The 16,040-nt window shown below is 37.5% G+C and overlaps 1 long non-coding RNA gene across 1 annotated transcript; it reads left to right on the forward strand.

Annotated features, from left to right (window-relative positions):
• Positions 1-11,796: 11,796 nt before the first annotated feature.
• LOC145125329 (uncharacterized) lies at positions 11,797-15,216 on the forward strand. Its single transcript, XR_013715926.1, has 5 exons — positions 11,797-12,032; positions 12,192-13,249; positions 13,823-13,893; positions 14,007-14,310; positions 14,688-15,216. It is a non-coding gene; the product is annotated as an uncharacterized LOC145125329 (long non-coding RNA).
• Positions 15,217-16,040: the final 824 nt, after the last annotated feature.

Below are 16,040 nucleotides of genomic sequence, written 5' to 3' on the forward strand. Positions count from 1 at the left end.
AAGATCATGAATTCAGCATTAAACAAGTAATTCCTATGATCTATCAAGAACTCATAAGAACATGAATAATCAAAATTTCAAGAACATATGAACACATATAATCATGTAATTTTGATATTAGCCATTGTAAATGGATTAGAACAAACATTACACCATCTAAAACAAGTTTTAAAACACCAAAACAGTTTAGGGTAATGTTTCTAGTCCATTTCCAGCAGCAAAACTCGAAAAATTGCACTCAAGGGCTCCTACTCTTCGAGTGCAAGAACCTACTCGACGAGTAGGATGAGTTTGGTCATGGACTCGTCGAGTCCCCCCATGGACTCGACGAGTTCATGCTGCAGAATGCATAAAAACAAGTTTTTTTTCACAATTTTGCATCAAGTATCAAACAAACAAGCCTAGGCTCTAAAATCACTGATGGGTTTTGAGCATTCTAACACTCCTAAGTGTACATGCAACCCTAGAAAATCTTGGATCTATGTTTGTCTAAAATACATGCAAAATACTTTTTCCAAGGTTCATAATCCTATCTAGCATACATGGGGAACTTTAAGCATAAAAGATGGCTAGAATTACATACCTTGTTGTTGTTTTGATTCCTTGAAAACCTTGAGAGCCTAGCACCCCAAGTGTGATGCCTCAAATGTTTCACACAATAACACTTGAAATCGGCCTTGCCCTCTTGTCTCACTAGTGTCGCCGATGTTGGTGGATGTAAGCATGCTTATATAGTATGGTGCATTAGGGTTACACCATGTAAACCCTAATGTAACATGGCTCTTCATTTCCATGACCCATGGGTTTGTAACTCCCATGGAGCATCCATGGAGCATCCTATGGACCTTAGCCCAACTAGATAATCCATGGAGCATCTAGCCCACTATACAAGTATGGATGATTTACACAATTAACCCATATATTTAATTAGTCTCTTTTTGATCACTTAATTAATTCTAGATTAATTCTTGATCAATACTAATTAAATAATACTATTAATATATTAGAACTTATAATATATTAATAAACCACAAGTGTTATTTCTCTCATTTAGTCTATCCAATTGCATGATGTCATGCAACCCAAATGGACCATGCCGGGCCGGGTTAAGTACATACTAGAAATAGTTATGGACTTAGACACCTTATCCAACATTTTCGACCAGGTTTTAATCTGATTTTGCACCGGTGATTGAGGTGTAGCAGTTGGCGCGAGAGTTTCAGGATCTCTGCCAGACTACTGAGATTGTGGCAGAAATCACTGCCAAGTTCCGAGAGAGGGCTTTATTGGTTCTGTAGTATGCAGTGGATGAGGAAATGAAGAAGGTAAGGTATCAGATGAGGGATAACATCAGGGAGTTTATGAGTATATCAAGGTACAAGACCGTGAATGATATGATTTCTAGAGCCTAAAAGCGGGAGATCGATTTAGAGCACCTGGGGAAGAGGGGGTGTTAGGCGTGTCAAACCCAACAAATAAAGGGTACAAATGACTCCTTAAACACTACTACTATGCACTAAAAACGTAGTACAAGGTAAGTAGGGTCGATCCACAGAGACACGGGACAAGTGTTTATACCTTTTTGCGTAAGGTACAAAAATGGTCACAGAATGGGGGGAATTTATAAGCAATGATTTAAACTATAGAATAAAGCAATAAGTAAATGATTAATTAAGTGAAATAAGTTCAAGATTTGTAAGTACTCCAACTCTATGCAAGACAAATTAGCAATGTGATTTCATGGATGACAAGATATTTGTTTAATTCTATCTAAGTTGGTACTTGAAAGTGTTAACAAGCTCTAACACTTCCCATTCACCACAATAATTAACCAAAACAAGCTCTTTGATTAATCCTAACCTTACTAACCTAATCTAAACAAGCTCTTAGAATTAGATTGAAAGGTTGCTTTAAACTTTATGTGAATGTTCCCAACAACACTCAATACTCCTCACAAGCTCGGGAGTGTAAAAGTGTGTGAAAAGATTTACACTAAATTCATTTAATAGAAATCAAATTAGTGCTTGTTACCTAGTCCAATTTACAAAACAATTACGGATTTTGCAATTAGATAACTTGAATGATCTAACCCTAATTCAAATGGCCAATAAGAATCACAATTAGAATCAAACATTCGATTGAGACAAAATCAAATTCACTAGATAGAAAATTGAAAGAAAACATCAAGTCATATGATTGAAATCACAACTAGAAGTCAAGACATAAAGTTGGAGAATCTAGGGTTCTAGCCAATCATGGCTAGAACAAGATCACAAATCTAGAAAATGAAATTAAAGTTCTTACAAAATGAAATCAAATGTTCCCAAGTGTTAATCTACTTCCAAAAGCTCTGAAAATCGCCTTCTCTACTCCAAAAGTCGACCCCCCAAAGTAAAAAGTCGGTTCCCCACTTTAAAAATGGTGAAAAACTGCTTTAAAACCCGCATTTACGTTTACACGGCCCGCGTAAATTAACACTGTCATTTACACGGCCCGCGTAAACGCAAAAATATACTGTGCAAAAATCTACGTTTACACGGCCCGTGTAAACGCAAGGCTTGCATTTACACGGCCGTGTAAATCTCTGTAAAGCCAAAATCTTCATTTCTTTGATATCTTGCTCCTCGGTGCTCCGCAAGTCCCGAAATTTTGTCCGCAACTCTTATTTACCTCCTCCAACAAGATCCTACCTCCAAAAGTCCCTAAAATATCACAAAAGTATGTGAATGAAATTGCCTCATGAAAAATCCCGAAAAACATGCAAAATGCATGAGTTTAAGCCTATATGCAATGTACTTTTATGAAATAAAGCTACAAAATGGGTACATGAAATGCACCTAACAAATCTCCCCAAGCTTAAACCTTTCTTGTCCTCAAGAAAGAACAATAAAATTTAAACCGGAGAAAATAAAATAAAAGAGAAGAAAAGAAAATCAAAGTTAAACTTTTTTTTTGAAACTTGATGCAAGAAATCAAAACAAACATGAAAAAATATATCCAACCCAATTAATCCTGTTTTGTACCATAGTTGAGAATATACCTGTCGTGCCTTGAGTCAACTTGGCTTTAGTCTCAAAATATTATATAACAATAGAAATAAGACCTTAGCCACTCCCTAATACAACTCAACAGAATCAAAGATCACCACACTTGTTCCCTCTCGATATTAGCAAGTTAATTAATAGAACAAATTATGGTCTTACTCTCGTGAAATTGTATGTGACAAAACATGCTCAATCATCTTTGTTTCACAAATTATAACAATGACGACCCCAGCTATTTGTTGATCAACAACAATCTTTTTCTAGAAAAATCTTTTCTAAAAATTCCCTAATATTTACCCAAATTGGTTACAAGATTCAAACCACTTACTCCAGTCAAAGTAATTAACATTCAGTCCCAATGTCATAAGTTCAAATCCAAGTCCAAGGGAATCTTTTGGCAGCCAAATATTTTTCCTAAACATAATATTCAATTAAACTATAAACACAACTATATACAAACTTCCTAATTACATCTTTTTTTTACAAATAAAGCTCATGGCTTTCTTTGAAATCCGTGTAACGGGCTTCCAACCAACACCTCCAGATCAAATGACCTTAGTGTGCTAGATTTAAAAGGATCCCTCGGGTTTACTTGCCCGAACCTCAAAGGCCACAGATTAACTTTATTTGGTTATTAAGTTCATGACTTTCTATGGAACCCGTGTAGCGAATTTTCAACTCAATCAGTCCCAAACAATTTAGCTTTAGGCGATTAGGTGTAAAACACCCCTCAGAGTTTACTTGTTCAAGTCCCAAAGGTCACAGATTAACTTAATAATATATTTTTTTTTAATTTTTTTTTTATTATTATTTTTTTTATTTTTTCATATAAATAAGATAACATATAACACTCTTATTAATTTATTTGCTAGGCCTATTTCTTTATATTTTCGTCCTTGACTTTTCTATTGTGGGACATCTCACGGTCTATTACCGTGAGGGACTTCTAGACATTTTCGGGGGACTAAAGGTCAACATGCAAAGACCCGTAGGTATAGTTGGAAGCTATGTCCCCAAGCACGGTATATAAAAGGGAATGAGTAGAAATGACTTTTTAGAGCGCTGGAAGGCTCGGAACATTGAGATTTTGTATTCTTTTTATGAACTTTTGAATTTGGCATTTTAAGTTCAATTGAGCATTACTACTCATAAGACCGGTCATATGTCCCAAAGAATTAACTCATACGTGTTGTTATGTTCCAATGTTGACAATCTTCTCACTTTCTGTTTTGCACAAGTAGCTTCGGGAGGTGTGTTCGTGTGTGATTAACTTGCTTTTAGATTTTTCAATAAAAAGAGCAAGCCAATTTCAAGGCACATGACTTATTTACCAGCTCAACTGTTATGAAAAGATTCGGTTGCTTGGGATTGGATCGTTTTTTTTTTCTAATTATGCAATGAATGCAATGCAAAAATTTAGATGCAAACAAAATGCAAAGAAAATAATAAAAATTAGAGTAGAAAGAAAATCTTTTTGGTTTTTGAAAAATTTTCCATGCAGAAAAAAAATATGAAAAAGAAAATGAAATGAAAATTAATGCAATATGTACAAAACTACATGCAACCTACATGCAACGGGATTTATGCATGGATGGATGCCCCTCCCCAAGCTTAAAATATAGCATCGTCCTCGATGCTTGGAGAGAGGCATAGCCGGCCTATTGAGAGTCGGATGGTGGAGGATGGTAGCTGGGTTGGGAATGGGTCCAAAACAGTCACAGATGCATACCAGTTGAATTTTTAAGCAAAATATGAACGACTTAAGATATGGAAAGAATTTACCAAATCGTTCTTGGAGCGTTGCAATTATGGTGAGAACCTCCTCTTCATCCTCCCCAAGCTATCCGTGAAGTATTTTTGGAGCCGGAGATTCATTTTCTAGGCATAAAAAAATAAGTTTAAAACCATTTGGGACATTAAAAAAAATTGAAATTTACCAAAGACTAAAAAATTTTAAAAGAAAGGAAACAAATAACCCCGGGTTGCCTCCCGGTTAGCTGCCCTTGTTTTAAGTCGTTGGCTCGACTTGGCCCCTGAATGTGCTTTGTTCTAAGTAGGTGGGCCTTTACAACACATTAACCTTCTCGCCACTTCCTTCAATTGAAAACTTATCTTCTACCTGACTTTTTTTTTTTTTTTTTTTGAAAGCACCTGCTCACAAAATGCTTGGCATAAACAATTAGTAACACCGTATCCCCGGCAACGGCGCCGATTTGTTAGGCGTGTCAAACCCAACAAATAAAGGGTACAAATGACTCCTTAAACACTACTACTATGCACTAAAAACGTAGTACAAGGTAAGTAGGGTCGATCCATAGAGACACGGGACAAGTGTTTATACCTTTTTGCGTAAGGTACAAAAATGGTCACAGAATGGGGGGAATTTATAAGCAATGATTTAAACTATAGAATAAAGCAATAAGTAAATGATTAATTAAGTGAAATAAGTTCAAGATTTGTAAGTACTCCAACTCTATGCAAGACAAATTAGCAATGTGATTTCATGGATGACAAGATATTTGTTTAATTCTATCTAAGTTGGTACTTGAAAGTGTTAACAAGCTCTAACACTTCCCATTCACCACAATAATTAACCAAAACAAGCTCTTTGATTAATCCTAACCTTACTAACCTAATCTAAACAAGCTCTTAGAATTAGATTGAAAGGTTGCTTTAAACTTTATGTGAATGTTCCCAACAACACTCAATACTCCTCACAAGCTCGGGAGTGTAAAAGTGTGTGAAAAGATTTACACTAAATTCATTCAATAGAAATCAAATTAGTGCTTGTTACCTAGTCCAATTTACAAAACAATTACGGATTTTGCAATTAGATAACTTGAATGATCTAACCCTAATTCAAATGGCCAATAAGAATCACAATTAGAATCAAACATTCGATTGAGACAAAATCAAATTCACTAGATAGAAAATTAAAAGAAAACATCAAGTCATATGATTGAAATCACAAATAGAAGTCAAGACATAAAGTTGGAGAATCTAGGGTTCTAGCCAATCATGGCTAGAACAAGATCACAAATCTAGAAAATGAAATTAAAGTTCTTACAAAATGAAATCAAATGTTCCCAAGTGTTAATCTACTTCCAAAAGCTCTGAAAATCGCCTTCTCTACTCCAAAAGTCGACCCCCCAAAGTAAAAAGTCGGTTCCCCACTTTAAAAATGGTGAAAAACTGCTTTAAAACCCGCATTTACGTTTACACGGCCCGCGTAAATTAACACTGTCATTTACACGGCCCGCGTAAACGCAAAAATATACTGTGCAAAAATCTATGTTTACACGGCCCGTGTAAACGCAAGGCTTGCATTTACACGGCCGTGTAAATCTCTGTAAAGCCAAAATCTTCATTTCTTTGATATCTTGCTCCTCGGTGCTCCGCAAGTCCCGAAATTTTGTCCGCAACTCTTATTTACCTCCTCCAACAAGATCCTACCTCCAAAAGTCCCTAAAATATCACAAAAGTATGTGAATGAAATTGCCTCATGAAAAATCCCGAAAAACATGCAAAATGCATGAGTTTAAGCCTATATGCAATGTACTTTTATGAAATAAAGCTACAAAATGGGTACATGAAATGCACCTAACAGGGGGGCAGATCAGGTGCAGGCAGTGGAGGGTCACGGGAAGAGACCCAAGACTTCAGATCAGCTATTATCGGGTCAGCAGGGTCGGGGTCAGTGCAGCACGTGCAGGAAACTACACGATGGGGTTTGTCGTTCTAGGGGTATGGGATGCTACAAGTGTTGCAGGGTTGGTCATGTCAGCAGGGATTGTCGTTAGGGGGCAAGCCTGTTATGCTTTCACTGCAACCAAGTGGGCCACAAGAAGGTCGACTATCTGATGTTGAGGGGAGGACCAGTGAGTGCACCTGCTCCGACTACTTTGAGGATCACTGGTGGTCGTGAGGGTAGGAAAGGAGCCCTAGCAGAGAGGAGCCGAGCATTGCAGTGTCAGATAGGGAAGGTCAGGACTCCAGCAGGCGATATTGTTAGTATGTTGCCTTTTTCCTTCTCTTTGGTTATTTTCAGTAATTATTAGTGGGTCGGTAAGGGGTTGTATTTTGTTGAGCGAGTTTCAGTGAGTTTGGTTGTTGTTCCAGTTCTTTATCGGGATCAATCCATGGGTATCGTTGGAAGGTCTATGGTCAGGATCAGCGGGTTAGTTCTCCAGTATAGTCAGGGTCCAGTGGTTTTAGCATTTGATCTGGTGGGATCGGCAATCGTCCGTGGAAGAACTTTGGGTTCAATCACTACCGTTGATAGGGAAGGAGCGGTAGCAAGAAAATAGTGATGGCAATCGCATGAGCTTGGTTGGCCACTGGGAGTGCCGGGGGAAGTGATCAATTCCTAGGTTTTGGTCTTTGTCACCAGCATAAAGGACTTCAGGATTTCGGCGCTGTATCTTTGAAAGCGTTTGGGGTTGTCGAATTTACTTAGTTTTCGGGGAGTGTTTATATGGATTTCAAGAATTATGCGGGCATTGGGATGGGCTAGTGATGGAAAGCTAGTTTTAGTAAGTGCATATTGTCGGCGGTTAGACCATGAGTAGGAAAGATGGATTAGGAATTCATCAAACTTTGTGGGCTGGGAGAACTTCGTCGAATCAAAGTGGAGAGAGCTATTAAGATTCCCGAGAGTGGAATTAGACGTGAAACTCGGATGAGTTTCACATCCCCGTCGGGAGGGAGGCGGCCCAAGTGGCCATATGGATTGAGGATTGTGTAAGTTGGGAGTTCAAGAAGCTTCCCAACAGTTGGTTAGCGCCTTCTTAGTGATGGATAGCAGACTTTTGATGGACCCAGGTTGGGGTTCCAAGCATGACCCGAGCCCCGATTTGGGCGCATAGTCTGCTGCATGTTCGACTCGGGATGAGTATGGATGGATTTATAGATGAGCGGTAAGACCATGGGCAGTGGCCATGGCAAGATAGGAGTGTTATAAGACTGCGGGGTGGCCCGTAGCCTTCACTAGGTTGGCAGATAGTGTAGGAGTGTTGTTAGACTGAGGTGTGGCCCGTAGCATTCACTTGGTTGGCAGATAGCGTAGGAGTGTTGTAAGACTGTGGGGTGACCCGTAGCATTCACTAGGTTGGCAGATAATGTAGGAGTGTTGTAAGACTATAGGGTGGCCCGTAACATTCACCGGTCCTTGTACAGCGATGAGGGTGTGGCAAATCCAGGATTGGTTATGGATTTCTTTAGATGGATTAGACCAGGGTTGGTCGGTTTGTAGAATTATGAGAAGGACACAACATTCATGGAATTAGGAAAGTGGTAGGCCGTTGGAGGCCGGTTGTGATATAAGACTACAGTTGGTCATGTAGCTTTCACTCTTAGCATGGGATTTGGTGGCGCCAGTTGGATCGTGTTGTTATGATCGGTTGGATCAGAAAGATTGTTGGAGCCATAAGTGGTGAGATAGCTAGGGAAATTATTGCTAGATGAGGCTTTTATTCGGAAGTCGCGTGGGGCGACTGTGTGTCTATTTGAATAAAAAACCGAGCGAGAATCTGATGAATCGGTTAGTTGGCAGGTAAGTTGGGACCAGGGAGGTCTCGGCTGCCTTTAGGAAGCAGCTAGGGGGATTCAAGATGAGTCGAGGCAGTATTAGTGATTTGGAAAACCGTGTGTGGAGTCGCTTGTTATAGGGGGAATATGCTAGTCACTTGCAGCATTGGATTAAACAATCTCAAAGTAATTGATTTGACCCTGTTGCACAGCTCTCGTCTGAGTCTAACCGTTGCAGGGATGAGTCTTCTACTCGAAGGATTATCTGAGCCTTCTATCAAGTATAAGTGTTCTGCAGCGATACATGATCAGTGATTTTGTTCCCAATATAAGCATCAAGTAAATCAAGGGTTGGAAGCGTTTTGTTTAAGTTAGACTTCAATGAGGATTTGGCCTGGTAATGGCTCGGTATGGGCGGTCTGTCGGGGAGTCAGACCAATTCCAAATTTCAGGTTTCGGGAAAGTAGAGGTGGTTTTCTGCATGGTATGAAGGATCCGTTCTTCATCGGGTTGGAGAGTTACTGCTAGGGTTGGGTTCGGTCGCCTTTGGGATGGTTGTAGTATGCGTGGGGTTGTGATTGTGTTGTTCAAACTGTATGGTGTGTCGGGAATGATAAGGAATTATTTTGAGGACGAAATCTAATTTAAGTAGGGGAGAGTTGTAACGCTTGGAAATGGAGATGTTCCTTGTTGCCCTTCGAAATTGAAAGAATTGTGTTTTGTCCCTTGTAAGTAGTACGCGGGGCGAACAACAGGTTACGCTTGGCGTACTAGCTGAGAAGCTAGTACGCGGGGCATACCTGTATGTACTCTTAGCGTACTAGTGGATGTTGGTCGCGGGTCTGTAGCCTCGTACGCTGGGCATACGAGGAGTATGATGGGTGTACGAGGGGGAGGTAAGAAAACCCTAATTTTTCAAGTTGTACTCTATATAAGCCATATGTTCTCCATGACATGCTTTTGGTCATTTTGGTCCTTTAGGTTGGTGATTGGGAATTAAGGACGTTTTTGGAGCTTAGCCTTATAGATCTGGACATGTTAAGGGTTTCTTGTGCATAAATGTGCAAACTTTATGGTGGTTTTGGTCTCATGCATGTATTAAGTCATTTATTAAGCTCCTTTGAGCTCTAAAGCCCCATTAAGCCATGCATGCACATAAAGTTGGCAACTTTATGTGATTAACCACCATGGGGAAGTCAGATCTGAGCTTGGATCAAAGTCTTAATGGAATAAGATCTGAATTGGAAAAGTTAGCCATGATTGGTGAGTACGCTTTCATGCAGTACGCTGAGCGTACAGGCTGAGTACACCCCGCGTACTCAGCGGACTTGGGTTTCTTTGTTTTGAGCTTCGACTTTGGGCTAGGATGGGCTTGGTTGTCTTGGGCCATGTTGGGCTATCTGGATTTTATGGTTGGGCTATTGAGAATTTATTAGACTCTTTTGGGTGAAGGCTCATGAAAGGGATTGGGCCCAATTTGGAAAATCGGGCCATATTTGGGCCTTGAGTGCTTGTGGTAGATTTTGGGCTTTTGGGTCATCTAGATTGGGCCTTGGACTTAGGCCAAGTTAGAGGAATGGTAAAAAGATCTTGTACCCATATTTGGACTCTTAGTGTGAGTTAGGATTTAGTTATTGATGGCTTGTCATTTTGGTATTTGATAGCGCGTGGATTTTAGCGGATCTGCAGTTAGATTTTTATCTGTGGGTTTCAGCTGTCTGAGGTGAGTCTCCTCACTGTACTATTGGGTCGAAGGCATCAATGCCGCCCTATTGGTTTATCTATTATAGGAAGACCAGCGTGTAGTCCTTGGCATTTGTATGAAAGACCAGGAGGTGGCTCCTGGCAAATCTGTATGCAAGACCAGAGTTTGAACTCTGACAGTTAAGTAGATAAGTAGTTGTAGTTTGTATGCTAGTTGTATTTGTGATGCTTGCATGGAAGACCAGGAGGTGGATCCTGGCACTTGTCTGTTTAGACAACCCACTTATATATATATATATATATATATATATATATATATATATATATATATATATATATATATATATATATATGGAGAATTCCGTATCTACCCTTATTAAACAACTAAATATCGTATTTGTCCGACCTAAACTCTAAATATCATATTTGTCCTTATTAATGTTTTAAAATATCAAATTTGTCTAAATCTATTTTTTTAATAGTTTTTATTATATAATAATCTTTTTCTATAATTTTAAATCATTATTATTGTCAAAAACACTATATCGACAATAATGCCCTTACCATTTAAACACTATATCGTAGTCCTCCTTTCCCTATTGCACCTTTCTTCTTGCAAACAACTATTCACAGCAGGTACTTGTAATTATTCCATATTCCTATTTGTCATCTCTTCATCGCACTTCATGCACTACAAGAAAAATCTTAAATAGCTACGGAAAGTTGCTACGGAATCAAAATTCATAGCTATTCTACTACGAAATATGCTACGTAATGACTTATCATAGTTATGTTGCTACGGAAATGGCTACGGAATTGCATTGCGTAGCTAAATCTTGAATAGCTATGAAAAGTTACTATGGAATCAAAATTTGTAGTTATTCTACTACGGAATATGTTACGGATTGGCTACTTGTAGCTATTTTGCTACGCAAATAGCTACGAAGTTGCATTTTCGTAGCTAAATCGCGAATCACTACTGAAAGTTGCTACGAAATCAAAATTTGTATCTATTTTACTACGATATATACTACGGAGTTGTTGGTCGTAGCGAGTTCGTTATGGAACTTGTTACGAAATCCATATATTTAGTTAGTTGGCTACATCATTATCTACACAATCAAAATAGGTAGCTAGTTGGCTACGGAAGTGAAATCCGTAGCTATTTTGTTATGAAAATTGTTACAAAATAAAATTTTGTAGCTAATCTACTATGTAACTTGTTACGAGAAGCTTGATCGTAGATATTTGTGTATAAAACTTGTTTTCAAATTTGCAAAAACTACGAAATCAAAATCCATTGGTATTTTACTACGGAATATTTCGTAGTAAGGTAGCTATAGAATATGTTTCAGTAGCAAAATATAGAAATTTCTATAACCTATTCATATACTCTATTAATGGGCTAGGCTATGTACAGTAGAATTCTTGCTGTTTCCACATTAGTCACCAATTTTTTATAGTTTACATTTACTACCTCTGACTATTTTGACCTCCCTTTTTCCCTAAATCGATTGTTTTCCTTTTGTCTCCGTTATCGTCCGTCCGCGTTGGTCTGTTAGCGGGATCAATGGGGACACGCGTCTGTTGTTCTTCGTTTGCGTCAACACTTCTTCCGATTAACGCTCTCTATCTTCCGAAGAAGAACACCGCCTTGTGTACTCTATTATACGCTACTTCAAACCACCGCTATCGATCACCTTCAACAATCGGTCGTCGGATTTTATCTCAAGTTACACATCTTCAACAATCTTTAAGGTAGCTTCAACATCTTTCTTTTTTAATTTTGTTTTAGGGCATGTTGGTGTGTGAAGACTATGAGTTTCTACAGCTCTTCCACCGCATCATCTGCGAATTCTTCTTCTCTATCTTCTATTCCACTTTACCAATGAAAATCTGTTTCTCTTTTCTACTTAGTCGTGCATGGAGATGAGGCGGAACGAAAACCTAGAGGGACGATGAAGGTCCTCTTTGCCGGTGTCGCCAGAAACGTCAACAATGACCGCTCCTCTCCGAGAATCGTCGGCCTCCACCACTTCCTGTCATCTTCGCCGTCCTCTACACATCCCGGAAATCGACGTTCAGTAGGCTCATCTATTTCACACAAAATGGTAGGTGAAACACACACACGAACACATATGTCAACAGTCGGCGTCTAGGCGTTGAAGGCGTGGTTTGTTTTCTGGTATCATGCTCCCAATCCTTCCTCCTCGACCTGAAACTCGTTTGTGTTTCTCTGCACTTCTTTTTGTCTATATTTGTGTCAGACATCATTTGGTCTATTTCGTATTTTTTAAAATCAAATCGATTTTCTGAATCAATATGATTTTGATTTTGGGAATTAGTTTTCACTTTTCAATTAGTTTAGTTATGATGAATTGATCTTCTGAATCAATATGATTTTCAATTTGGGAATTGCTTTCCAATTACGTGAGTTATGATAGTGACAAAAACCCATCTGTCAATAGAATTTTATGGGGACTAAAAGAGACTCAGTTAGGCTTATGTCAAGTTTTGGAAAACCATACATTGGAGGTGATCCGATTGAAATTTTGATTCACATGAATGTTTATAATCTTACCTCCATGAATGAATATGTTTATTGACTTGGCCTCTACGTTTAACATTATGGTGTTCAAGGTTTGATCTATTTCAGTTAATTTCATGAATTAAGAAGGTTTTGACTATTTAGGATGATCAAGGAGAATCTGATGAAACTGGTAAAGGAGGTTATGTTTATCATATGCCTATAACCTGTTTGTTGAAATGCTTCAAAGAAGTTTCATATTCAGGAGCCCACTAATTGGTGGATATGCTCTTATTAGTTACAATATATCTCATATCTTCGTCTTCTTCTTTGAAATTTGGGTTCTTGGTTTAGTTTCTCATTTTTTTTACTCTTTTTATTTCCCATGCGAGTTTCACGGAGAATAGGTTGTACAAATGGATCCTTCTTTGCAGGTGTGCCTACTGCGGTATGCTTTTATACATTAAAATTCTAATTTTACGTAAAAGAATTGAAATTTCCTCTTTATTTTTTCATCAATTTCGAAAAATCAAATACTATTTTTTGGATTTACATGATTTGTGGATCGGCGGTACCATTGCCTTACAGGACTTGAGTTCATTTTGTTTCAATTTTTTTTCCACAGATCAATTCCAGATTAGTATGCTGAAAGCAAAAATAAATCCATGACAATCATAAAACATAAAACTGTCTCCATAATAGTAATTAGTAACCAACAATATCTCAACTCATGTTTTAATCAATAATTTATGTACTTCTCTTTTACTTGCAAAGCCAATAAAAGAGGAAATTGTATCCAATTTTAGGGCCAATGAATCAGATTAAGAGAAAAGTAGCCAACTTTTATTTTATTGTTTCAGTGAAAGCGATAACAACTTTTTCTTCTGGAAGATAATACTTTTGTGTTGTAGTCGTCGGTTTAAATCAACAATCATACATGGTTTTTCCTTTTTCTGATTTTTAACGTATTTTTTGTTGAACAAAGTTTCGCTCTGATGTGCAATTCTCTTATGCTGAACAGACTGAATAGCATTTTCATCTTCTGCAATTTTAGCAACTCTGAATGGACAAACTATTGTTAGTAATGGAGAAGTAAATTTTTTTTACCTACATTTTATTCCAATTTTTTTTTATTAAATCTCATAAATTAATAATGTATTAATTATTACATATGACTAGCTAACTTCATATTTTTTTAATTTCAGTGTGAACTCATCTGCAGATCATTCAAGCTCTAATTTGGCTCAACAATTCCTAGGGATGTGGTTTTTCTCTTTTTATGGGTTTATATGGGCTTATGGTTATGGCTATTGTTTTTTCTACTTTCTAAAACTCTTTCGGAATTTTTTTCGGTAGTTATTTGAAAACTAAGGTCATTTGACAACATTGTGGTTATACCTTAGAAAGAGTTGTGGACATTCTCTTGCTACATTCCTGCTTCTTTTTTCACAGAGGAAAAAGACGATTCTTTCAGGGGTTGTTGGTAGCTTAATCCTGCAATGCTTAAAGGTATTTCTTTATTCTAAGATTGAATTTTAATCAAGTTGATTGTAAATTTGATTTTGTAGGTTTTGCCATTTTGATTGAGCATATGTTGTTGTCTGTGTGTTCATGGTGGTTCAAATCCAAACCGTGTGATTGTATTTGTTATTAATATACAATATTGATGATTAGACAACCTTGTAGAAGAATTTTCGATGAAGTAATATATCTATAAAATTGATGTAACCATTAAATTTATATTTACTACTTTTTTATATATTTTTATGAATATTATAATTGGAATATTGGATTTTGTTGAATATTTTTATCATAATAAATTTGCACCCCGAACCTATTGTTATGGAAAAAATTTCTATGAAACTAATGGCTATGAAATTTGCTAGGGAACAAATAGCTACAGAATTTGCTACGGACCAAATGACTTGGAATTTGCTACGGACCGAATGACTACGGAATTTTCTATGGAACAAATAGCTACGGAATTTGCTACGGACCAAATGGCTACGAAATTTGTTACGGAACGAATGGCTACGAAATTTGTTACGGAACGAATGACTACGGAATTTGCTACGGAACAAATAGCTACGGAATTTGCTACAGAATCCATTGTTACGGAATTGTGATAGAAGTGTGTTGTAGTTGAAATGCTACGGATAGACGTCGTAGCAACGACCGTAGCAAAATTGCTACGGAACTATAATTCCGTAGTTAAACATTTTGCTACAAGAAATCTTACTATGGAATATTATTGGCAAATTTCGTAGCAACTTCTGTAGTTATTTAGGTTTTGCTACGGAATTTTAGCTTTTTGTTACGGAATTTTTCCGTAGTTAAACCGAAATTTTCTTATAGTGATGCTTTTGATCAATTTTTACTAAGCTAATAAGTATCAGGTAATTATGATTACTATTATTTATGTTTGCGATTGATCATAAACCCCTGGAATCTTGAATGTTGGAAGACAGTATATCTAAACTGAAAATATTGAAACTATTTTGTAAATATTGAAACTATTTGGTTTTACCAAGTTAATAAGCATCAGGTAAACATAATTCCTAGTATTAACAAATAATCTGGTATATACGAAATTATATATATATATATATATATATATATATATATATATATATATATATATATATATATCATTACCTATATGTTAAAGGTTTGAACTTTGGTCCACGTAGACTATTACTTCCCTCCACCAATCGAAAGGTTTCTGGGCGGCCTCTTTTAACGTATTTGGAGGTCAGAACCTTTGTTGCCTGTCTCAAGCGAGGTGTTGTTGATTCACATTCCCATCTTGTCGGTGGTGTATCCGGAAAGCTGCTTGCCACCTACTGCTTTATTTGAAGCGCAGATGCAATGTGCCCTCTCCGCTTATGCTTCCTTGTCGAGTCACCCTCTATTAAAGACCTCCAGTCGCCACCTCATGCTGTGGTTTTGAAGGATCGATATTGAATTCAATATATACCGGCTTCATCTCCTTTTGCTTTCCGTAAGTCGTTTCAACCTCGAATCAAAACTACAAGATTGGGGAATTTTTGTTTTGTCTGTTCAATGTTTCTTCTTTGAATCGTTTACTGCCACCTATTGTAACATCATCGTTTCATCCAGGTATAGTGTTTACCTATTTTCTTTTATTTGTTGAATCAAATTGTCAAAAAAAATACAGCCTCCTGCTAATTTGAAGAACACGAAGATGCCTTGTACTGGGGTGACGAATCTGTAAATTT

This window comes from Lactuca virosa, chromosome 7 (assembly GCF_052849685.1).
Source record: "Lactuca virosa cultivar CGN04683 chromosome 7, Lactuca_virosa_CGN04683_v6, whole genome shotgun sequence".
Classification (NCBI taxonomy): domain Eukaryota; kingdom Viridiplantae; phylum Streptophyta; class Magnoliopsida; order Asterales; family Asteraceae; genus Lactuca; species Lactuca virosa.